Here is a 26,164-nt window from a genome sequence, read left to right as displayed (position 1 = left end):
CGAGTAGTTACAAACAGAATGACGAAATTAGTATACCCCCATCTTATGGTGGAGGGTATAGGAATATTTAACATATGTACGCAGAGGAGTCGCTCATGTGCACTTCATTAGTGAACATAAGTGTGAATTTGGTAGCACTAGTTGATGTGATATGAACAAAATCTTAAATTTTGTTTCACCGTACTGCCTTTGATATGAAAAAACTTTAACCTTACCGCCAATCTTCTACATTGTCAGCAAAATATCTTCTGCTCCCTGCATTCCATACATTTGCATCACAAAATTTAGCTTCGTTGTAGGTTTCGCCTCTTTTGCTGTAGAGAAACCAGCGAGCGTTCTCTGCAATGCAGTAAACCCTAAAACGCAGCTGCAAAAATGTGCACAATACAAGGGCGATTTCGAAAACAATCACCAATGATAGTGTTTTCCCACGAGGACAAGTTTAGTTTGTTGTAACAATAAACTGGTGCTTGCACACACCCAAATATGAACAGTTTTCTGATATGATAGAGATTTTGTTACCCTCCCAGGAGGGGGGAAAGCGGAATATGAATGTGTGATAAAGTTGAATAATGGTAAGATAAACAGGAAACCAATATATTTGACAGCAGTGCCAAGTATGAATTATATTCAAATTCAAGTAAAGTAAAATGGATGTAACCACATAGCCAGAATGCCTAATTAGCGAAATGATTGGGTTGCCCAAAAAGTAATTGCGGATTTTTTAAAAGAAAGTAAATGCATTTTTAATAAAACTTAGAATGAACTTTAATCAAATATACTTTTTTACACTTTTTTTCTAAAGCAAGCTAAAAGTAACAGCTGATAACAGACAGAAGAAAGAATGCAATTACAAAGTCACAAGCTGTAAAAAAATTTGTCAACGCCGACTATATGAAAAATCCGCAATTACTTTTTGGGCAACCATAGTTGCTTATGGTTTCTCTTAAGTAGATAAAATGTGGGTCCTTAGTTATTTTTTCGCCAAAGGGGAGTCAAGCTAATGACTATGCGAATGATGTTAAGGGGAAGATTTCATTATTCATCAACAGATCCTTGGACATAGACATATAAGGCATTGGTATACGTGTGGAAAGTTGACTAAACTTTCTTGTGCATTACCATCGCTCCGAAAATGTCCACTAGACTGTCGTGGATCGGATGAGAATTGCACCCTCTAGAGGTTCAAGAAGTCAAGATTCCAGATCGGTCTATATAGCAGCTATACAAGATTATGAACCGATTTGAATGGTACATGGCATAGTTGTTGAAAGTGATAACAAAACACCACGTGCAAAATTTCAGTTAAATTGGAAGAGAATTGCGCCCTATAGAGGCTCAAGAAGTCAAGATCCCATATTGGTTTATATGGCAGCTATATCAGAACATGGACCGATTTCAACCATACTTAGCGCAGTTGTTGAAAGTGATAGCAAAACACCACGTGCTAAATTTCATTCAAATCGGATGAGCATTGCGCCCTCTAGAGGCTCAAGAAGTCAAGATCCAAAGTCGGTGTATATGGCAGCTATATCAAAACATGAACCTATTTGGCCCATTTACAATCCCAAACGACCTACACCTATGATAAGTATCTGTGCAAAATTTCAAGCGGAAAGCTTTACTCCTTCGAAAGTTTGCGTGCTTTCGACAGACATACGGACGAACGGACGGACGAACGGACGGACAGACGGACGGACATGGCTAGAACGACTTAAAATGACATGACGATCAAGAATATAAACAGAGTATGGGGTCTGAGACTCATTTTTCGAGGTGTTACAAACATAATGACGAAATTAGCATACCCCCATCATATGGTGAAGGGTATAAAAATCAAATTGTGTTTGTTTGTAGGTTTGTTTGTTTGTGTGTTCCTTATAGACTCAGAAATGGCTAAACTGATTTTCTTGATATTTTCACAGATGGTGGATAATGATCCTGTGGTGAAAATAGGGTACTACATTTTTTGATATCTGAAGGGGGGGGGGGCGGACCCTCCCCCCCTAACCTAATTTTCAGAAACACCAGATCTCGGAGATGGGTTGTGCGATTTAAGCGAAATTTTGTGTGCTCTCATATAGTATGCTAAAAATAAAAATTTGGTATCCATATTTCAGATGGGGTACCTAGGGGGGCTGCCCCACCCTAAAATCTACCAAACACATATTTAGACCAATTACGACAATATGGGACTCAAATGAAAGGTATTTAGGATAAGAAAACGTATCTGACATCCAATTGTCGGACCAAGTGTTAGGGGGACAAACCCAACCTCCAAAACACTCCTAAATCGGACATATTTACCGACCATGGCAATATGGGACTCAAATGAAAGGCATTTTCGAGTAGAATACGAATCTGATATCCAAATGTGGGACCACGTTTCTGGGGGTCCACCCCTTTCCCAAAACCCCTCCCAAGCAGGACTTATTTACCGACCATGGGAATATGGGGCTTCAATAAAAGGGATTTGAGAGTAGAATTAGAATCTGATATCCATTTAAGAGACCAAGTGTTTGGGGGGCCACCTCTCCCCAAAAACCTCTCCCAAAGGGGACACATTTACGACCATAGCCACATGGGGCTCAAATGAAAGGTCTTTGGGAGTAATGAACGAATTTGATATCAACATTCGGGAAAATTGTCTATGGGGCCGCCCCACCCCCACAACACCCCCACAACACCACCCAACCCTCAAAACACCCCTAAATCGGACATATTTACCGAACATGTCAATATGGGGCTCAAATGAAATTTATTTGCAAGTAGAATACGAATCTGATGTCCAATGTGGGACCACGTTTCTGGGAGTCCACCCCTTCCCCAAAACACCCCCCAAATAGGACTTATTTAGTGACCGCGGCAATATGGGGCCTAAATAAAAGGTATTTGAGTGTAGAATTATAATCTGATATCCAAATATGAGACAAAGTGTTTGGGAGGCCGCCTCTCCCCAATAACCTCCCCCAAAGGGGACAAATTTACAACATATGGGGCTCAAATGAAAGGTCCTTGGGAGTAATGAACGAATTTGATATCAACATTCGGGAAAAGTGTCTATGGGGCCACCCCACCCCCACAACACCACCCAAATAGTAAGTATTTGCTGACTTTTGCAATATGAGGCTCAAATAAGAGGGTTTTTAGAATGAAACACGAATCCGATGTATATTTTCAAGGCCATCTCACTGAGTGGCCGCCCATCCCCCAAAACACCCCACAAGCCGATCATGTTTGCCGACTATGGAAATATGGGGCTCAAATTAAAGGTATGTGGGAGTAGACCACGTATCTGATATCAACATTAGGGACCAACTGTCTAGGGGACGTCCCACTACCATAACAACCCCCAAATAGGACATTTTTGCTCACCAAGACAATTTGGGTCTTTAAGAGAGTGAGACTAAATATTCATAGTTTTTAGGGCCAATATGCCAAACCAGACATATTTGCTGACTTTTGCAATAAGGAGTTTAAATGAGATTTGAAAACGAATTTGATATCCAATTTTGAGGCCAATGACAATATGGGGTTCATGTTAACGATATAAATTGGGTTGCCCAAAAAGTAATTGCGAATTTTTTAAAAGAAAGTAAATGCATTTTTAATAAAACTTGGAATGAACTTTAATCAAATATACTTTTTTTACACTTTTTTTCTAAAGCAAGCTAAAAGTAACAGCTGATAACAGACAGAAGAAAGAATGCAATAACAAAGTCACAAGCTGTAAAAAAATTTGTCAACGCCGACTATATGAAAAATCCGCAATTACTTTTTGGGTAACCCAATATATAGATATATGAGAAAAGAGCACGTTGCTGATATTTTTTCCGGGCTTAGTGTTTAGGGGACCACCCCAATCCCCAAAACACCCCTAAATCGGGCATATTTACCGACCATGTCAATGTGGAGCTTGAATGAAGTGTATTGGGGGGTAGAGCAGGAATTGATACCCATTTTTGGGACCAATTTTCTGGGGCTCTTCCCCTTTCCCAAAATACCCCGCAGACAGCAATTTTTTAGTGACCATTGCAATATGGGGCTCAAAATAAAGGTATTTGGGAGTAGAATACGAATTTAATATCCAAAGGTAGGACCATCTATTTAGGGCAGCACCCCTTCCCCAAAACTCCCCCCATAGGGTAAACAGTTTTCAACTATGCCAATATGTGGCTGTAGTGAAAGGTATTTGAGATTAGAAAACGAATTTGATAACCTATTTTGGAACCATGTGTTTGGGGGACGCCTCATCCTGTAAACTCCTCTTCAGCTAATGGCAATATGGGGTTGAAATAAATGGTATTTGAGAGAAGAGCACGATGCTGATATTTTTTCAGGGCCAAGTATCTGGGGGACCACTCCCCCGAAAACACCCCTAAATCTGATACCATGATAATATCGGGCTGAAATGAAGTATTTTAAGAATGGAGTACACCTTACATCCAAACTTAAATTCGTAGCCCAATAAAGTTCATGTGGGATTCAGATAAAGGCATTTACATGGTTAAACTCTTAGTCAAGTTTGCATGTTATTTTACTAAAAGACCTTTAATTGTCAAAAATAAATGTTCCAAGGAAATTTTTGTTCCATATAAAGTAAAAGAAGGCGCAGCGGAGCACACCCGGATCAGCTAGTACTAATTAAAGAAAGAAGTTTGTGTTTAGCATCATTTCTGGCCAAAGGGAACCAAACAATTATACGTTTAAAATTTAAAAACGCATCATTTAGAAGTTGCACACCTACAATGGGTCATCAATTCCCATTGTTATGGCCTTGGTTTGGAAAAAACTTCTGAAAGAACTAAACATATTTCTTATGATTTGGACCATTAATAATGTAAAACATCAACACAACTAAGATACCATAATTTTTACATTTCTAGCCACATCATTCCGTTCTAGACTGTTTTCATGCCAACATTTCGTGTTTGCAGGCTGGCAAGCAGGCTGCCTTTTTGAGCTATTTGACAAATTAATTGCCATTAATCAAAATAGCCGCCGGCAAATGGTGGTCTACAAATTGACTTTAGTGCTCCTTTACGGTGTTGATGCTCGTGAATTCTTCATTGTTCTCATTAAACGCAGGAGTGTCAGCCAGCAGTCGGGGCTAGCGGACATAAAATTTGCTGAAGCAGCAGAAAAGGACCCTAAGCTGCTGAGATGTGGGACAGTAAAAGTTTAGTCCCCGTACGGTAAGAAAATAAAACCTCGTTAAATAATACATCCGTTAAGTGGATCGTAAAAATGTTAGAGCCTTGTAGTAGTGAACGAAATAGAATGAAATGCCTGGACGGACGTATGAACGAACTGAGGACGCCTTTCGTGTGTCGTGGCTCATAAAAGGCAACTAATTGCTTCTGGGTCATCAATGACACTTTGGCAAATTTTTATAACATCGTGAAAATGGCTGGCCGTTTTCGTTTTTTTTTTTTTACTAATTGTCGTCTAAAATCCAAAATAGCGAAATAAACGTATCCATTAGCTTAAAGCAAGTGAAAGAGGTCATCAACTGTAGTTTAACAATTTGAAACATAATCACTTTGGGGTTTGGATAATTTGGGCTTGAAGGATGTATGAGAGTCTTGTGCCAAGGTGAGCAGCATGTTTGAAATATATGACAAAAAGTTGAACATAACCAGTAAGGAAAGGCAAAAGTCGGGCGGAGCCGCCTATATAATACCCTACACCATCTGGTATACGTAGTACTTTTGCGCCCTATATTAAAGAGATATGACCAACATCGTGGCTTCTACAGCCTTACAAAATCATATCGGACAAAAGATATATATGGGAGCTATGTCTGAATCTGGACCGATTTATATGAAATTCAATGCACTCGCATTGGGAATAACACAACTAACGCAAAATTTTGTAGAAATCGGGCGAAAAATGTCGGATGAAAGATGTATATGGGAGGTATATCTGAGCAGATTTTTATGAGATTGTTAAATAAAGCTCCCTGTGCCAAATTTGCTAAAGGTCGGTCAATAATTGTGGCTTCTACAGCCTCAAAAGGCCAAATCGGGTGAAATATATGTATGGGTGCTATATCTATTGGGTTGCCCAAAAAGTAATTGCGGATTTTTTTAAAGAAAGTAAATGCATTTTTAATAAAACTTAGAATGAAATTTAATCAATATACTTTTTTTACACTTTTTTTTCTAAAGCAAGCTAAAAGTCACAGCTGATAACTGACAGAAGAAAGAATGCAACTACAGAGTCACAAGCTGTGAAAAAATTTGTCAACGCCGACTATATGAAAAATCCGCAATTACTTTTTGGGCAACCCAAATGCAATAAATATGTACCGATTTTTATGAAATTTTGCAGTCGTGTTGGAACTTCAAAGAAAACACTTTGGAAAAAATTTTGCAAAGATCGGACCAAAATTGTAGCTGCTTTAGCCATAAAGCTCCATATCGGATGAAAGTTATATATGGGAGCTATATCTAAATCTGGACCGATTTTGGCGAAATTTTGCACACATATGAGGACATTGAATAAAACACCCCATGCCAAATTTTGTAAAGATCGGACCAAAATTGTGGTTTCTACAGCGTTAAAAGGCCATATCAGATGAAAGATATATATGGGAGCTATATCTAAATCTGAACCGATTTCGTTGAAAATCAATATCGTTTGTCGCTGGGCCATAAAAGAGATATTTGCAAAATTTCATGACAATCGGGCAATTAAATGCGACCTGTAACTTGATCACAAGAATACATGGACAGACAGACGGACCGATGGACAGACGGACCGAAGGACAGACGGACCGATAGACCGACGGACATAGCTGAATCGAATCAGGAAGTGATTCTAAGCCGATCCGCATACTTATCAATGGGTCTAGCTCTTCTCCTTCTAAGCGTTGCAAACAAATGCACAAAGCTATAATAAGCTGCACCACAGTGGTGGTGTAGGGTAGAAAGAGTGAACATTTTGGTTCCATGTAAATATATTCGAGTCAGTTCCAAAAGATTGATGAAAGAAATATGCTTATGATAGGTTTGTAAAATCACTATTGTATTTAGCAACAGTTACAAAGTATATATGAGGTTTTTATAGTGAATGAAAAATTTTACAATTTTTATCTACTCTGAATGAACTTTTGCTCGATGACTTCTGTTATTACTTCCAAAACCAATGCGAAGTATTTGTCTATAACCTGATATGACATCCATATCAAACGATCGACTGATTCGTCAGTAGAAACACATAGTGCAACGGAGAAGAAACTTCTACAATAGTTAGAGTTAAAGACGAGCTAAAGACGACAATCTGGCCGTAAATTACAGTCCTCCGGAGGGACCAAAGTTAGATGCTAGAGTGGGCCTTGTTGTCTATTTCGGACGATTGTAAGAAGACAATTAACATCACCCGACCCGTCTATTGAGTGTCGGGACAGAGCGAAGCAGATGAATTAGGGCCAAAGAACTATTGGGTTGCCCAAAAAGTAATTGCGATTAATCGATTTGGATCGTCATGTAACTGAGCGTGAGATAGGAGAGAAGTTAAATATACCAAAATCAACCGTTCATTATCACATAAAAAGTCTTGGACTGGTGAAAAAGCTTGATATTTGGGTACCACATGTATTGAAAGAAATTCATTTAACAAACCGAATCAACGCTTGTGCACCTTATGCACCTTAAACGCAATGAATTCGATCCGTTTTTCAAACGAATCATAACTGGAGATGAAAAATGGATTGTTTACAACAACGTTAGTCAAAAACGATCCTGGTCCAAGCATGGTGAACCAGCTCAAACCACTTCAAAGGCTGATATCCACCAAAAGAAGGTTATGCTGTCTGTCTGTTTGGTGGGATTGGAAGGGTGTGGTATATTTTGAGCTGCTTCCAAGGAACCAAACGATTAACTCGGATGTTTACTGTCAACAATTGGACACATTGAATCGATCGTAAAGGTGTCATATTCCACCAGGACAACGCTAGACCGCACACATCTTTGGTCACTCGCCAAAAACTGAGTGAGCTTGGCTGGGAACTTTTGATGCATCCACCATATAGCCCTGACCTTGCACCATCAGACTACCATTTATTTCGATCTTTGCAGAACTCCTTATATGGTAAAACTTTCGGCAATGATGAGGCTATAAAATCGCACTTGGTTCAGTTTTTTGCAGATAAAGGCCAGAAGTTCTATGAGCGTGGAATACTAAATTTGCCAGGAAGATGGCAAAAGGTTATCGAACAAAATGGCAATTATATATTTGATTAAAGTTCATTCTAAGTTTCATTAAAAATGCATTTACTTTCTTTTAAAAAATCCGCAATTACTTTTTGGGCAACCCAATAATATCGTTGAACTTGGTGAATGCGAAGCTTTGCATTTTTGCTCTAAAATCGACATTTATTAATGAATTTCAGCGTGAGAATCTAAGATGATTAGCCCTGTCTGTCAGTCCATCTGTTCGTCCGTCCGTCTGTCCGTCTGTCTGTCTGTCTGTCTGTCCGTCAATCTGTCCGTCTGTCTGTCCGTCTGTCTGTCCGTCTGTCTGTCCGTCTGTCTGTCCGTCCGTCTGTCCGTCTGTCTGTCTGTCCGTCTGTCTGTCCGTCCGCCCGTCTGCCCCTCTGTCTGTCCGTCTGTCTGCCCCTCTGTCTGTCCGTCTGTCTGTCCGTCTGTCTGTCCGTCTGTCTGTCCGTCTGTCTGTCCGTCTGTCTGTCCGTCTGTCTGTCCGTCTGTCTGTCCGTCTGTCTGTCCGTCTGTCTGTCCGTCTGTCTGTCCGTCTGTCTGTCCGTCTGTCTGTCCGTCTGTCTGTCCGTCTGTCTGTCCGTCTGTCTGTCCGTCTGTCTGTCCGTCTGTCTGTCCGTCTGTCTGTCCGTCTGTCCGCCCGTCAGTCTGTCCGTCCGTCTGTCTGCCGCCTGTCTGTCCGTCTGTCTGTCTGTCCGTCTGTCTGTCTGTCCGTCCGTCTGTTTGTCTGTCCGTCCGTCTGTCTGTCCGTCCATCTGTCTGTCCGTCCGTTGAAATCATGCTACAGTCTTCAAAAATAGAGACATTGAGCTGAAACATTGCACAGACTATTTTTTTGTCCATAAGCAGGTTAAGTTCGAAGATGGGCTATATCGAACTTTATCTTGATATAGCCCCCCTATAGACCGATCCACTGAATTAGGGTTGTAGTTCCATAAAAGGCGCATTTATTATCCGATTTTGCTGAAATTTGGGACGGTGAGTTGTGTTAAGCCCCTCGACATTTGTCTTCAATTTGGCCCAGATCGGTTCAGATTTGGATATAGCTGCTATATAGACCGATCCTCCGAATTAGGGTCTTAGGCCAATAAAAGCCAAATTTATTATCCGATTTTGCGGAAATTTGGGACAGTGAGTTGCGTTAAGCCCTTCGACATCCTTCGTTAATTTGGCCCAGATCGGTCCAGATTTGGATATAGCTGCCATATAGACCGATCCTCCGAATTGGGGTCTTAGTTCCATAAAAGGCGCATTTATTATCCGATTTTGCTGAAATTTGGGACAGTGAGTTGCGTTAAGCCACTCGACATTCTTCGTTAATTTGGCCCAGATCGGTTCAGACCGACATATAGACATATAAAGGGTGATTTTGGTAATAAACACTGATTTTGGTAATAAAATTCAATGATTTGCAAGCGTTGCTCGTTGGTAAGTCTACTCATGATGAAATGTCAAAGCATACTGAGCATCTTTCTCTTTGACACCATGTCTGAAATCCCACGTGATCTGTCAAATACTAATGCATGAAAATCCTAACCTCAAAAAAATCACCCTTTAGACCGACCCTCCGATTTAGGGTCTTAGGCCCATAAAAGCGACATTTATTATCCGATTTTGCTGAAATTTGAGACAGTGAGTTGTCTTAGACCCTTCGACATTTTTATTCAATTTGGCTCTAATCGGATCAGATTTGTGTATATCTGCCATATAGACCAATCTCCCGATAAATGATCTGAAGGCCATAAAAGCTTCTTTTTTTATCCGATTTCGCTGAAATTTGGAATAGTGCGCAGTTTTAGGCCTCCAAACATCTGACCTAAATATCGTACAGATCGGACTATATTTCCGTATAGCTGTCATATAGACCGATCGCCCGATAAAGGATCTGAAGGCCATAAAAGCTTTATTTTTTATCCGATTTCGCTGAAATTTGCAACAGTGGGTTATTTTACGCCTTTCGACATCTGAAGTAAGTATTGTTCAGATCGGACTATATTTGGATATAGCTACCATATAGACCGATCTCCCGATATAGGATTTGAAGGCCATAAAAGCTTAATTTTTTATCCGATTTCGCTGAAATTTGGAATAGTGCGCAGTTTTAGGCCTCCAAACTTCTGACCTATATATGGTACAGATCGGACTATATTTAGATATAGCTGTCATATAGACCGATCCGACGATAAAGGGTCTGGAGCCCATAAAAACGTTACTTATTATCCGATTTTGTTGAAATTTGCAACAGTGGGTTATTTTAAGGCTCCCGACATCTGACCTAAATATGGTTCATATCGGTCTATTTATATATATAGCTGTCATATAGACCGATTTTCCGATAAGGGGTGTGAAGCCCATAAAAGCTTTATTTTTATCCTATTTCGCTGAAATTTAAAACGGTGGGTTTTATTAAGTCTCCCGGCATCTGACGTAATTATGGTTTAGATCGGTCCATATTTAGATATAGCTGCCATATAGACCGATCTGCCGATAAGGGCTCTAAAGCCAATAAAAGCTTTTTTTATTACCCGATTTTGCTGAAATTTCAAACAGCGGCTTATTTTAAGCCTCCCGACATCTGACGTAAATATGGTTTAGATCGGTCCATATTTATATATAGCTGCCATATAGACCGTTCTGCCGATAAGGGGACTGAAGCCCATTAAACCTTTATTTATTAACCGAATTCGCTGAAATTTGAAACAGAGAGTTTTTCTGAGCCTCACGATAACCAACCTTAATATGGCTCAGATCGGTTTAAAATTGGATGTATCTGCCAAAAAGACCAATATTTTGTTCTAAAAAATTGAATAGTGACATATATATTGGGTTGCCCAAAAAGTGATTGCGGATTTTTCATATAGTCGGCGTTGACAAATTTTTTCACAGCTTGTGACTCTGTAATTGCATTCTTTCTTCTGTCAGTTATCAGCTGTTACTTTTAGCTTGCTTTAGAAAAAAAGTGGAAAAAAGGTATATTTGATTAAAGTTCATTCTAAGTTTTATTAAAAATGCATTTACTTTCTTTTAAAAAATCCGCAATTACTTTTTGGGCAACCCTTTTATAACCACTATATGTCCATGGCGAATTTGGGTGCATTAGTTATCCAATTTTCACCGGATTTTGACGAAAGGGGGTTTACATATATATCCGAGGTGGTGGATATCCGAGAGTTGGTGGTGGGTATAGGAGTCTTATTCGACATCTATCATAACATACTGTGTGGCATATTACATTCGCTGGTATCAAACTTTACGCATATATACCTCACCCCCATTTTGCAAGAATTGCTGTGGCATTCAAAGCCTCTGCATTTATTTGAACCCAATTCACTATCTCATGTAAAAAGGCAAAGTTAAAAGTTTAGTTTTAAAAATATTTTACAAAGTTTTTAATTAACAAGTAATTTTTAAAACTAAATAGCTGGAATAATCTGTTCATTGAATGATCCATCCCTCTTTCGAAAACTACGGCAACTAAAGCTAGCTTCGAATTCGAAAAGTGAAAGTGATTTGGAAAGTTTTCCATTTTTTCTAGGAATTGGGTCACTGCAAATGAAAATGAAATAAAATTCGATGGAAGGAAATGAAGGAAAATTAAAGTTTTAAAAATTTTTGTTACAAAAAAGTAAACCAGATAAAGGGCTGCAAATTGGGTGAAATTAAAGTGGCAGCACATTTATAAAACTTTTTTTTTTTGGCAAAGTATTAGATTTTGCAATAGGTTGTAAGTTTGGCTCGGCTAAAACTTGTATTTCTTATTGGCTTTGGCTAGTGATAATAAACGATTTTTTGTCTTCATTCTCACATTAACCATTTTACCCCAAAAACTGGCCACATTACATTTTACTTTGCTCCAACTTCGCCTTATTTATGCTTTAATTGTGATTTATGTTTTCATTTTTACTTAACTCAACTCCCTCGACACGGACAGAGAGCGGATGCAAAACTACATAAATATTGTTTTAGCCACTGTTACCATCGCCGCGCTTTAACCGTGGTTGTGCCAGTCGACAACAACATAAACAACATTTCGACTCAGTGACTTGTGTTGGCCACAATGTTAAGTGTCTACCACTGTGGCAGAGTTAAACGGAAAATTATTTCCGCTTCTCTTGCTTTGTGGTAACTTTAGTGGCAAATAGACGTAAATGTTTTACAGTTTGAGCCAACACCAGAGTCCAGACCATGATGGGGCGCGGTCCGGCGGCCACAGCACCACCCTTTGTCTTGGTGTCCGCAGAGATTTACCCTTCCCTGGACGCAGTGCTGCATCCACAGAACTTATTTAAATATTATGACTGCCCTTGTGTTTTACGTAAACACTCTTAACCGAAATTTATTTTAAAAATAATTTTCTTGTCTCTCTTTATGGCAATGCAGTGTGTATTGTAGAGGATTATCTTAAGCTTTACAGTTAAATTTTGAGTTAAATTTAAGACAAAAGATAATCTAATTTTACTTAGTTGAAGGCCACCTGTGCTCTTTACGTACCAAATTTGTGTCGATTCAGCCAAAAATTGAAACTTCCAATTGGATTATATCTAACGCGCATGTTAGAAGTCATAATGGAACACCACATGGGAAATTTTCGCCAAATCGGTTAACAGTGGCGGCTTCCAGGGTCTCAAGCTCTCTAGTTGAAAAATCGGTTAATATGAGAGCTATAAACAAATATTAATCGATTTTGCCCAACGACCAACATCAATAATAAGCATATGTGCAAATTTTCAAGCGGGTAAGCGGGTAGATGGGTATATATGAGAGCCATAGCTGGTTTTACACCGATTTTGATCATATTTGGCACAATTGTTGAGAGCCATAATGGAACACTATAGGATACAAAAACAGTGAATACGAAGTAGCACTTTATAAAGAAGCTAGGTATATCAAAATGAGAACCGATAGCGCCCATTTGTAATCCCAACGACCTAACCAATAAGATGTACCCACGCAAAATTTTGAGCGGCTAGCTTTACGCGTTCTGTGATTTCCACACACGGACATGGCTAGAAGGACTTACGATGTCAAGAAGATCACAAATATTGGGTTGCCCAAAAAGTTATTGCGGATTTTTTGCATTTTTAATAAAACTTAGAATTAACTTTAATCAAATATACTTTTTTTACACTTTTTTTCTTAAGCAATCTAAAACAAGTAAAAAGGCGTTAAGTTCGGCCGGGCCGAACTTTGGATACCCACCACCTCGGGTATATATGTAAACCACCTTTCATCAAAATTCGGTGAAAATTTCATACCTTATATTCATATACCTCATACCGATCTGAACTATATACGACACGGATGTCACTGTGTCAAATTTCAGTGAAATCGGATTATAAATGCGCCTTTTATGGGGCCAAGACTTTAAATCGAGATATCGGTCTACATGGCAGCTATATCCAAATCTGGACCGATTTGGGCCAAGTTGCATAAACATGTCGAAGAGCCTAACACTAAGCACTGTCCCAAATTTCGGCGAAATCGGACAATAAATGCCTCGTTTATGGGCCCTAAACCTTAAATCCAGAGATCGGTCTATATGCAGCTATATTCAAATCTGGACCGATCTGGGCAAAATTGAAGAAGGACGTCGAAGAGCCTAACCAACCTCACTGTCTCAAATTTCAGCGACATCGGACAATAAATGCGTCTTTTATGGCCCCAAAACCTAAAACCTAGATATCGGTCTATATGGCAGCTATATCCAAATCTGGACCGATCTGTGCGATATTGCAGAAGTATGTCAAGGGGCTTAACTTAACTCACTGTTCCAAATTTCGGGCATTAAATGAGCATTTTATGGGTCCAAAACCATAAATCAAGAAATCGGTCTATATGGCAGCTATATCCAAATTTGAACCGATCTGGACCAAATTGAAGAAATATATCAAAGGGCCTAACACAACTCACTGTCCCAAATTTCAGCAAAATCGGACAATGAATGTGGCTATTATGGTCCTTACACCATAAATCGGAGGATCGATCTATGTGGCAGCTATATCCAAATCTGGACCGATCTGAGCCAAATTAACGAGGGATATCGATGGGCCTTACACAATTCACTGTCCCGAATTTCATCAAAATCGGATAATAAATGTGGCTTTTGTGGGTCTAAGACCCTAAACCGGAGGACCGGTCTATATGGCAGCTATATCCAAATCTGAACCGATCTGAACCAAATTAAAGAAACATGTCAAAGGACCTAAGATAACTCACTGTCTCAAATTTCAGCAAAATCGGACCATAAATGTGGCTTTTATGGGCCTAAGACCCTAAATCGGAGGATCGATCTATATGGCAGCTATATCCAAATCTGGACCGATTGGAGCCAAATTGACAAAGAATGTCGAAGGGCCTAAGACAACTCACTGTCTCAAATTTCAACAAAATCGGATAATAAATGTGGCTTTTATGGGCCTAAGACCCTAAATCGGCGGATCGGTCTATATGGGGGCTATATCAAGATATAGTCCGATATAGCCCATCTTCGAACTTAACCTGCTTATGGACAAAAAAAGAATCTATGCAAAATTTCAGCTCAATATCTCTATTTTTAAAGACTGTAGCGTGATTTCAACAGACAGACGGACAGACGGACGGACATGTCTAGATCGTCTTAGATTTTTACGCTGATCAAGAATATATATACCTTATAGTGTCGGAAATGGATATTTCGATGTGTTGCAAACGGAATGACAAAATGAATATACCCCCATCCTTCGGTGGTGGGTATAAAAACAGTGAATACGAAGTATCACTTTATAAAGGAGCTAGGTATACCAAAATCTGAACCGATAGGGCCCATTTGTAATCCCAACGACCTAACCTAAATGCATTTTTAATAAAACTTAGAATGAACTTTAATCAAATATACTTTTTTTACACTTTTTTTCTAAAGCAAGCTAAAAGTAACAGCTGATAACTGACAGAAGAAAGAATGCAATTACAGAGTCACAAGCTGTGAAAAAAATTTTCAACGCCGACAATATGAAAAATCCGCAACTACTTTTTGGGCAACCATATATATACTCTAGGGGATCACGGCATTTCAAACGGAATGATTAGTATACCCCCATCCTATAAAAATTAACAAGTAAGAGCGTGCTAAGTTCGGCGGGGCCGAATCTTATATACCCTCCACCAAGGATCAAATTTCTCGAGCTCTATTCGCGGTATCTCTTTTTAAGCAAACAAAGAATATTGAATAAGAACTGTTATGCTAATGGAGCTATATCAAGTTATCGTCCGATTCGGATCATAAATGAATGCTGAACATTGTAGAAGTTATTGTGTAATATATCAGTTCATTCGGAAATATTGGGGGGTCAAGAAACAAAATAGGGAGATGGGTTTATTTGGGAGCTGTATCAAGCTATTGATCGATTCAGACCGTATTAGACACGTATGTTGAAAGTCAGGAGAGAAGGCATTGAACAAAATGTTTACCAAATCGGATGACAACTGCGCCCTCTAGAGGCTCAAGAAGTCAAGGTCTCAGATCGGTTTATATGACAGCTATAACAGGTTATGTACTGATTTGCGCCATACTTTGCACAGTTATTTGAAGTGACAACAAAACACCTCATGCAAAATATCAGCCAAATCGGATGAGAATTGCGCCCTCTATTGGCTCAAGAAGTCAAAATCCAAGATCGGTTTATATGGCAGCTATATCAGGTTATGAACCGATTTGAACCATATGTGGCACAGTTATTTGAAGTCACAACAAAACACCTCATGCAAAATATCAGCCAAATCGGATAATAATTGCGTCCTCTAGTGGCTCAAGAAGTCAAGACCCCAGATCGGTTTATATGGCAGCTATATCAGGTTATAACCCGTGTTCAAAGTACGTTTGAACATGAAGTCATGTGCACCCATGTGCAGACATGCGTTCACGTATGCACATGACCCACTGTGCATAACGGTACATTGAAGTAAGTTCTTAATCGCTGATTCCGCCTTGACTTCATATTTGTTTACCTGGAATTGTTGCTTGTAGCTTGGAAAGTTGACCGTTTTCGCGGGGTCCAAGTGACAAGCAACAACCAGAAAAAGATCAGTCTCGTTTTAAAGCTCAAACCCGCGCATCGTATTCTCTCCCCCTCAAAGTGAAAACCCAAGTGAAGTGAAAAGTAAAAAGTGAACATACATACAAACATATATAACTAGAGTGAACATTGCAACAATAAACTTTGAAACAGTGAACTAATATATTTAACATTTTTAGATACAAAGTGACACAATAACAACCGACTCAAAAACCAAATCTACACTCGACCCACAATTGTAACATCACAACAACCATAAGTGCGGGACACAACATACAACACCAACTAATTCTAATATTGCAAACCCCCCACCTGTTAAATACAATGTCTATCTACTACAATCAACTATACTCATAATTTAAATTTTAATCTACTTACTACTGCTACTTAAATCTATGAATTGTGCTATCTAAACCTAAATATTTGCTACTTAAACACTACGATCTACTTACAACTAATGAATTTAAATAACATAGAAAAGAACATCACAATAAACAATCACCACCACATTTGAATTTTAAACATAAAACTTCCTATGTTTTATTCCGAAAGGCAAAACCCTTAGTTTGACCCCAAACATTTGGTCCATTGCGAACCGGATAAGTGGTTTTTTTAAATAATTAAAAAACCAAAAATCAAAAAAAAAATTTTTCTGTTTTGTGCCCAAAAATAATTCATTTTCATTTCAAAAGACCCAGTGACCGAAACACAAAAAAATTCGCAACAACAAAAGTGCAGTGACCCAACAATTAAAAGCAAATGAAATAGAGAAAAGTGCGAAAAAAGGGTTGGTTACACACAACCGTACATACATACACGTATGGACGGACGGCCAACACAAAAATATCAAAACACATAAAAGATCAGTTTTGGCAATTTATTAAAAACAAAATAATACACAAATCACAAATTAAAAAATATATAGCGGCTCTCAGTGTTCTTCGTTTGGTTGTGGCATTTATTTTATTGAAAATTTGATAAAATATTCCAACCAAATGAAGATCAAAACGAAATAACAAAAGAAAATAATAACCAAATTGCAAAGTGACAATTAAAGTACATAAAGACTCAAATAAAACAAAAACTAATTAAATTAACAGGGTGACCCGTGTAAAAATAAAAATAATTAATTAAATTTTAATGTGCAAAAAATTGACCCCAAAATCATTAGAAGTTGTGGTAAATCAAAAAAGAAGTGTGCAAAAGACCCAAAAAACGTAAAGTGACCCGCACAGTGGAACAGAAGTGGAAAAAAGTGGAATTTCAAAAATTATAAAAAATCAAAAAAATTTTAAATTGTTGAAAGAAGTTTCTTTGTGTTAAAATAAAAAAAAGAGCTAAAAAATTGAAAAATTTAACAATTTATCGTCCAACCCAAAATTTATGTTAATTTTTTTCTACATATTTTGAAAAATTTTTTTCTCTAAAAATCATAAATTTTTCAGTATTTTAACTTAAAAAACAAATTAAAGTGTTAAAACAGAATTATGGGTTGCTCGATAAATTTGTAAATTTTATCCCAAACTAATTCTTTCTTTTTCTATCAAACATAAAATATTGTGCATTTTCAAAAAACCCCAACAAAATCAATTTCGTGCGTTCCGTGTAAAAACACAAAAACAAAAAATCTACGCTCTGGGATAAAAACGGAAAAACCCGCTACAACGGTTAAATTCCCAAAACTTCATCAAATCAAAAACACTAAAACAACAAAATCCAAAACTCTAACGACACAAAGCTACAAAAATTGCAAAAGGCGCCAACACACAATTCTGGACCCAAGCCAAGCGCCCACCTACACACACACACACATACACACACATCAAAAAAGAAGCTTCAAAGTGAGTACCATTTTGTTTTTCTATTAAAGTGCGCTTGGGTATTACGTCATACATAACCTTTTTTTCAAAAAAGGAAAAGTTCATACATTTACCCAGCGTACTTTAATATTGTTTTTGATCGTTTTCTGATTATGAATCGCTAATTCGGTTGTCTGATAAATTTTGACCCAATTAATTTTGACCCAAATTAATTTGATCCAAGTGAATTTGACCCATCATCAAGACACACATTTTTTTTCTCGCATTAGGTTTTTTTGAAATAGATTTGATTTCTACAAATAACCGTTTTTTTTTTTAGGACATTTTGTTGTAAAATTTTCCTTGGTTTTATAGTTTTTGACCCTATTTAAAACATATACAAGCCAATTACAAAATGGATAAGAATTTACGCGAAAGATTTGTAAACTGTGTGGATGATTTAGTGGATTTTGAGACCGTTTACTCCGCGGCTAAGTCGGATGATAATATACATTCGTTAGAAATCACGCGGGTAGAACTCAATTCTTTATGGGATCAAATCAAGAAGGCATACTTAGATTGTAGGGATCGCATTCCGGAAAAGGATGAGACACCTATAGATAAAACTAAGCTTCGAAATAGCTACAAACAGGCACTAGAAACTTATAAACGGTGTTTAAGCTCTCTTAACGGAGAAATTTTGGCCCTTAACGAGCAACAAGATCAAGAAAAACAGGAGAGAATATCGATGACCCAACAGCGAGACACTAATGATTTTTCACCAGCTCTAAGATTGCCGCCCTGTGACACAGATGTTTTTAAAGGGGGATATCGCGAATGGCCTACCTTTAGGGATTTATTTTCAGCAATTTACATTAACAATTCAAAATTAAGTAAAGTCGAGAAGTTGTTTCACTTAACCCAGAAAACAGCAGGAGAAGCCCGCGAAATAATTTCCAATGTTCCACTGACCCATGAGGGTTTCGACATAGCGTGGAGAAATCTCGTTCATAGGTACGAAAATAAACGCATGCAGGTAAATGAGCAATTGCGAGCTCTTTTTAATTTACCTTCGGTTTCCGTTGATAACGCGTCAACAATCCAGAAATTACAGCGCACTATAGGTAGTTGTACCCAAACTTTACAGACCCTTGAAGTAGAAACGGGGGGATGGGACCCAATCTTAGTTTATCTTGTGTCAACCAAACTACCAAGAATATTTTTAGAAGAATTCGAAAGCAGCCTAGCAGATTGTTCGTCTCTTCCATCGTGGAATCAACTAGATGTATTTTTGACCCATAAATTCAAGACCCTAGAATCAGTCGGCAATATCAAGCCACAATATTCGAGATATAATCAACCCAGATCGGAGTACGATAAGCGGGAAAAGCGAGTTAATAGTTTTCAAACAAATGTAAATCCCAATTTCAAGAACACGGGCTCAAGACCCAGCAACAACACACAATCACACTATAATGCTCAGAATAACAAACCGGTTTGTCAACTTTGTAAATCCAATCATTCTTTGCGAGAATGTCCTCAATTTCTAGAAAGGTCGATCAACGATCGAATAAACATTGTTAAGACCAGTCATCTTTGCTATAACTGCCTTTCTTCGGATCATGGAGTCAGGGAGTGTAAAAGTCGTTTTAGTTGTAGGGAATGTAGTCAACGACACCACAGTTTGATACATAAAGGCAACCAGACCCAGTACCCTACAACAGGCACACTCCAACGAGACGGAGCACGACCCAGCACAAGTGCTGCCGCTCTCAACACTTTAGTTCAACCCGGTAGACAGGAAGCACGACCTAGCACCAGTGCTACTGATCCTACCACCCTAGCTCAACCGGTTAGCGAATACGCACGCCCTAGTACCAGTGCTGCCGCTTTAACCACCCTAGTACAACCATCGGTATCGCCAAATATACAGTCCACACCTTGTTTAGAAGCACCTTGTTCAACGACTTTGACACTTCAGGAAATCAGACCCACTCCGCAACCCAAAGAGACACTTTTGTTCACAGCAATAGTTCAAATCAAATCTAGAGGACATAGATATGATGCCAGGGCAATCATCGATCCTGGGTCACAATCAACTTTCATTTCAGAGAAAATTAGAAACAAACTACAACTTCCAACAGTTAAGAATTTAATTCACGTCACAGGTTTAAACGACGCAGTTTCTGAAACATCGACAAAAGCTTGCGTCTTCAATCTTTGCTCACGAGTAAATCCTAGTTTTGAGCTGGAGGTTTGGGCACCAGTCTTAAAGACCCTACCTTCTCATTTACCAACACACAATTTAAGGCAAAATCAATTTGGAGATTTTGCACACCTTAGTCTCGCGGACCCCCGATTCTTTGAAAGTCGACCCGTGGACATGTTAATCGGATTAGATATTGGACCCCTTATATTCACAAAAGGCGGTACTATGAAATCCTTTGGATCACTTATAGCGCAGGACACCGTTTTTGGGTGGATCATAGGAGGACCCATTACGGAAGACCCTAAATCCGACAGACAAATCACACTTTATAGTGCATCATCATTAGAAAAGATAATCACTCGCTTTTGGGAGGTGGAAGAGACCCCAAAAAAGGTTTTGAGGTCAGCAGAAGATATTTATTGCGAAAATAATTACAAAAATACAACACGACGTAATGAGGCGGGGAGATATATCGTAACTTTACCTTTTAAAAGCTGTTCAGAGATCGGTTCATCTAGGAACATCGCATTGGCACAGTTTCATAGAATGGAGAAAAAGTTGTCTAAGACCCCAGATATTAAAGCACATTATGATACAGCCATATTAGAGTATTTGGAATTAGGACACATGAGGAAGGTAGACCCAAACAGCGTATACAAGACCCCTCACTACTACTTGCCTCACCATGCAGTTATCAAACCAGATAGGGTTACCACAAAACTTAGAGTGGTTTTTAACGCATCTAGCCCAACATCAAACAAGAAAAGTCTTAACGATATCTTACATACAGGACCCATACTTCAGCAAGACCTTGTGCTACAAGTGTTGAAATGGAGATTTTTTAAGTACGTCTTCAATGCAGACGTGACAAAAATGTATCGTCAGATCTTAGTAGACCCCAATCAAACAGCTTTTCAAAGAATTCTCTTTCGTAAATCAGAAAACCACCCAATTGAGGATTACGAACTCTTAACTGTTACCTTCGGCATAAATTGCGCCCCATTTTTAGCGATTAGGACCCTTCTCCAGTTAGCAGAAGACGTGAAAGATTCTCATCCGTTAGGATCAAGAATTATTAAAGAAAATTTATATGTCGATGATGTATTAGCGGGCGGACACTCCATAGAAGAAGCTACAGCAGCTAGGAAGGAATTAGCCTCCGCATTAGAATCAGCTGGTTTCGAGCTAAGAAAATGGGCGTCAAATGACACACGTTTGTTAAAGGATTTAAATGAAGACATGCTTCTTCCAATAGATTGGTTAAATATTTCCGAAGCTTCTTCGACAAAGACCCTAGGAATTCGTTGGAATATATCAGGTGATAATTTCACTTTTACGGCCCCTACAGTTGAAGAAAAGCAAATGAGCACCAAGCGAGAAGTATTATCAACGATAGCAAAGTTTTTCGACCCATGTGGATGGTTAGCGCCAGTAATAGTTGTAGCCAAGTTAATCATGCAACAGGTTTGGCTAGATAAGGTAGAATGGGACGACTCGTTGAAGCCAGTGACTCAAATGAACTGGAATAACTTTGTGAGAGGTAGCCATTCTATAGACACTGTATCGATACCAAGATGGGTTCGGTTTACACCTGCTAGTATTGTGGAAATACATGGATTCTGCGACGCGTCAGAAAGCGCATATGCAGCCACAATTTATATACGCGTTGAACACATCGATAAAACTGTAGACACTTTTCTTCTAGCAGCCAAGACCCGAGTAGCCCCAGTTAAGAAAATCTCTCTGCCAAGGTTAGAATTATGCGGTGCAGTTATGTTGTCAAAGTTAACAAATGCCATTGTGCCTAAGCTTCAATTATCAAAGTTTACGACCCATTTCTGGACCGACTCTACAATCGTTCTAGCCTGGCTACAAAAGCCACCATGCTCATGGAGCGCTTTCGTTGGTAACAGGGTTTCAGAGATATTAGAGAACGTCGGCGGTGAGAATTGGAAACATGTTGACTCAGAATATAATCCTGCAGATGTAGCAAGTCGTGGCTGTTCTCCTGACGACTTAATAGCTCATAATTTATGGTGGACGGGACCCCAGTGGCTCAAATTGCCGCATGATCAGTGGCCGCAAGACCGAGTTAATACAGACACTAATCTTGAAGCAAAACAAGTTAAAGTATTCGCAACAGGCACTTTTGATGACCCTTTGACTCGATTTTCGTCTTTAGCTAGAGCATATCGTGTTTTGTCTTACGCAGTTAGGTTCTGGCGTAACACAGGTTCAACTAGATCCTCACTTAAAATTTCATCGCAAGAAATAACCAGCCCAGAGCTCATAGACACAAAGATGCGTCTTATAGTGGCAACTCAGAAACATTACTTCGTTGAGGAATACAGTTCTTTGACCCAAAAGAAAAGGCTTTCACCTAGAAGTAGTCTTTTACCATTCAACCCCTTCATAGATAGAAAAGGAGTAATTAGATCCAATGGTCGTTTAGTTCAATCGCCAGCTTTGACGTACAGCGAACGTCATCCAATCTTAATCCCATATGATTCGCGATTTGCACTCCTTCTAGTGGAATTTGTTCATAAAGTCTCAATGCACGGAGGCAATCAACTTATGACCCGGCTCATCCGTACGGAGTTTTGGATATTCAGATTGAAACAGTTGATCAAGAAAGTTATACACAATTGCAGAGTTTGTACCCTATATCGATTAAAGACTCAGACCCAAATTATGTCATCTCTTCCACCCGAGCGTACTACTTTATCCAGACCCTTTACGAATACAGGGGTAGATTTTGCAGGACCCTTCGGAATCAAAAGCTTAACAGCACGAGCGTGTTTAATAACCAAGGGTTATATCTGCATATTTGTTTGTTTTGCGACAAAAGCCATCCACTTAGAAGCAACAAGTGATTCATCGACTCAATCATTTCTGGCGGCATTAGCTCGTTTCATAGGAAGGAGAGGGTGCCCAGAAAAGATATATTCCGACAATGGAAAGAATTTTATAGGCGCAGCAGAAATGCTCAAGAAAGATCAGAAAGAGTTTATGAAAAGTTTACAGAGCAGCGCCATTCAGCAACATGCTCATCCGAATTTAGAGTGGAAATTTATTCCTCCAGGAGCTCCCCATATGGGGGGATTGTGGGAGGCAGGAGTTAAATCATTCAAGATACACCTTAAGAAGTCTATGCCCAAAATGAACTTCACGTTCGAAGAACTGTCAACCATATTGGCACGTATCGAGGCCTGCCTCAATTCACGACCCCTTAGTCCAGCTTCTGAAGACCCTAACGATTTAGCACCCTTGACCCCAGCTCACTTCCTTATAGGCTCTTCCCTTTTGACCCCGGCAGAACCCGACATCTCAGAGGAGGACATAACGCTTGCAAATCGGTGGAAGAGATTAAAGATTATATCCCAAAACTTTTGTCAGAGGTGGAAGTCAGAGTACTTAAATGAGCTTCACCGTAGATACAAATGGAAGTATCAGCAAGATAACATACAGGTCAATGATTTAGTTGTCATCAGGGATGAGAGATATCCCACCGAGTGGAAGTTAGGACGAGTTTTTAAAACATACCCCGGTGTTGATCAGAACACTCGAGTTGTAGATATTCGAACTTCCAATGGCATAGTCAGTCGACCCATAACTAAGATTGTCAAATTAAAAAGGTAAGATGTCACTTCGTCACTTGGAGGGGGAGAATGTTCAAAGTACGTTTGAACATGAAGTCATGTGCACCCATGTGCAGACATGCGTTCACGTATGCACATGACCCACTGTGCATAACGGTACATTGAAGTAAGTTCTTAATCGCTGATTCCGCCTTGACTTCATATTTGTTTACCTGGAATTGTTGCTTGTAGCTTGGAAAGTTGACCGTTTTCGCGGGGTCCAAGTGACAAGCAACAACCAGAAAAAGATCAGTCTCGTTTTAAAGCTCAAACCCGCGCATCGTATTCTCTCCCCCTCAAAGTGAAAACCCAAGTGAAGTGAAAAGTAAAAAGTGAACATACATACAAACATATATAACTAGAGTGAACATTGCAACAATAAACTTTGAAACAGTGAACTAATATATTTAACATTTTTAGATACAAAGTGACACAATAACAACCGACTCAAAAACCAAATCTACACTCGACCCACAATTGTAACATCACAACAACCATAAGTGCGGGACACAACATACAACACCAACTAATTCTAATATTGCAAACCCCCCACCTGTTAAATACAATGTCTATCTACTACAATCAACTATACTCATAATTTAAATTTTAATCTACTTACTACTGCTACTTAAATCTATGAATTGTGCTATCTAAACCTAAATATTTGCTACTTAAACACTACGATCTACTTACAACTAATGAATTTAAATAACATAGAAAAGAACATCACAATAAACAATCACCACCACATTTGAATTTTAAACATAAAACTTCCTATGTTTTATTCCGAAAGGCAAAACCCTTAGTTTGACCCCAAACAACCCGATTTGAACCATATGTGGCACAGTTATTGGAAGTCATAACAAAATACCTCATGCAAAATATGAGCCAAATCGGATAATAATTGCATCCTCTAGTGGCTCAAGAAGTCAAGACCCCAGATCGGTTTATATGGCAGCTATATCAGATTATGGAGTGATTTGAACCATATGTGGCACAGTTATTTGAAGTCACAACAAAACACCTCATGCAAAATTTCAGCCAAATCGGATAGGAATTGCGCACTCTAGACGCACAGGAAGTCAAGACCCCAGATAGGTTTATATGACAGCTATGTCAGGTTATGGACCGCTTTGGGCCATACCTCGCACAATTGTTGAAAGTCATAATAAAACAGCTCATGCAAAATTTCATCCAAATCTGATAAGAATTGTGCCCTCTAGCGGCTCAAGAATTCAAGATCCCAGATCGGTTTATATGGCAGCTATTTCAAAACGTGGTCCCAACCGACCTACGCTAATAGGAAGTATTTGTGTAAAATTTCAAGCGGCTAGCTTTACTCCTTCGCAAGTTAGCGTGCTTTCGACAATCAGACGGACGGACGAACGGGCAGACGGACGGACATGGGTAGTTCGACTTAAAATGACATGACGATCAAGAATATATATACTTTATGGGGTCTCAGATGCTTATTTCGAGGTGTTACAAACCGAATGACGAAATTAGTATACCCCCATCCTATGATGGAGGGTATAAAAATTGGCACTTTGTGTCAGTTCAAAACAATTTTCACTTACACACTTTCGAGAAGCAGAAAAAGGAAGTTGTTTTTTTATACCCACCACCATAGGATGGTGGTGGGTCGAAGTATTGATCTGAAATCCCATAAAGTATATATATGCTGGATCGTCTAGACATTCTAATTTGATCTAGCCATGTCCGTCCGTCCGTCTGTCGAAATCACGATAGCGGTCGAACGCGTTAAGCTAGCCGCTTGAAATTTTACACAAATACTTTCAATTGATGTAGGTCGTTGGGGATTGCAAATGGGCCATATCGGTTTAGATTTGGATATAGCTCCCATATAAACCGATCTCCAGATTTGGATTATTGAGCCCCTGGAAGCCTCAAATTTTCTCTGATTATGCTGTTATGCTAAGTACGGTTTAAATCGGTCTATAGCCTAATATAGCTTCCATATACACCGATCTCCCAAAATCTCTCCGATCTTGGTTCTTGACTTCTTGAGCCTCTAGAGGACTCAATTCTCGTCCGATTTGACTGAAAATTTGCACGTGGTGTTTCGGTATCGATTCCAACAACTGCGTCTTCAAAATTGGAGATATTGTGCTGAAACTTTGCACAGATTCTTTTTTTTTTTTGTCCATAAGCAGGTTAAGTTCGAAGATGGGCTATATCGGACTATATCTTGATATAGCCCCCATATGGACCGATCCTCCGATTTAGG

Source organism: Stomoxys calcitrans, chromosome 1 (genome assembly GCF_963082655.1).
Source record: "Stomoxys calcitrans chromosome 1, idStoCalc2.1, whole genome shotgun sequence".
Lineage (NCBI taxonomy): Eukaryota > Metazoa > Arthropoda > Insecta > Diptera > Muscidae > Stomoxys > Stomoxys calcitrans.
The sequence above is the reverse complement of the archived record's forward strand: the minus strand, read 5'-3'. Positions refer to the sequence as shown.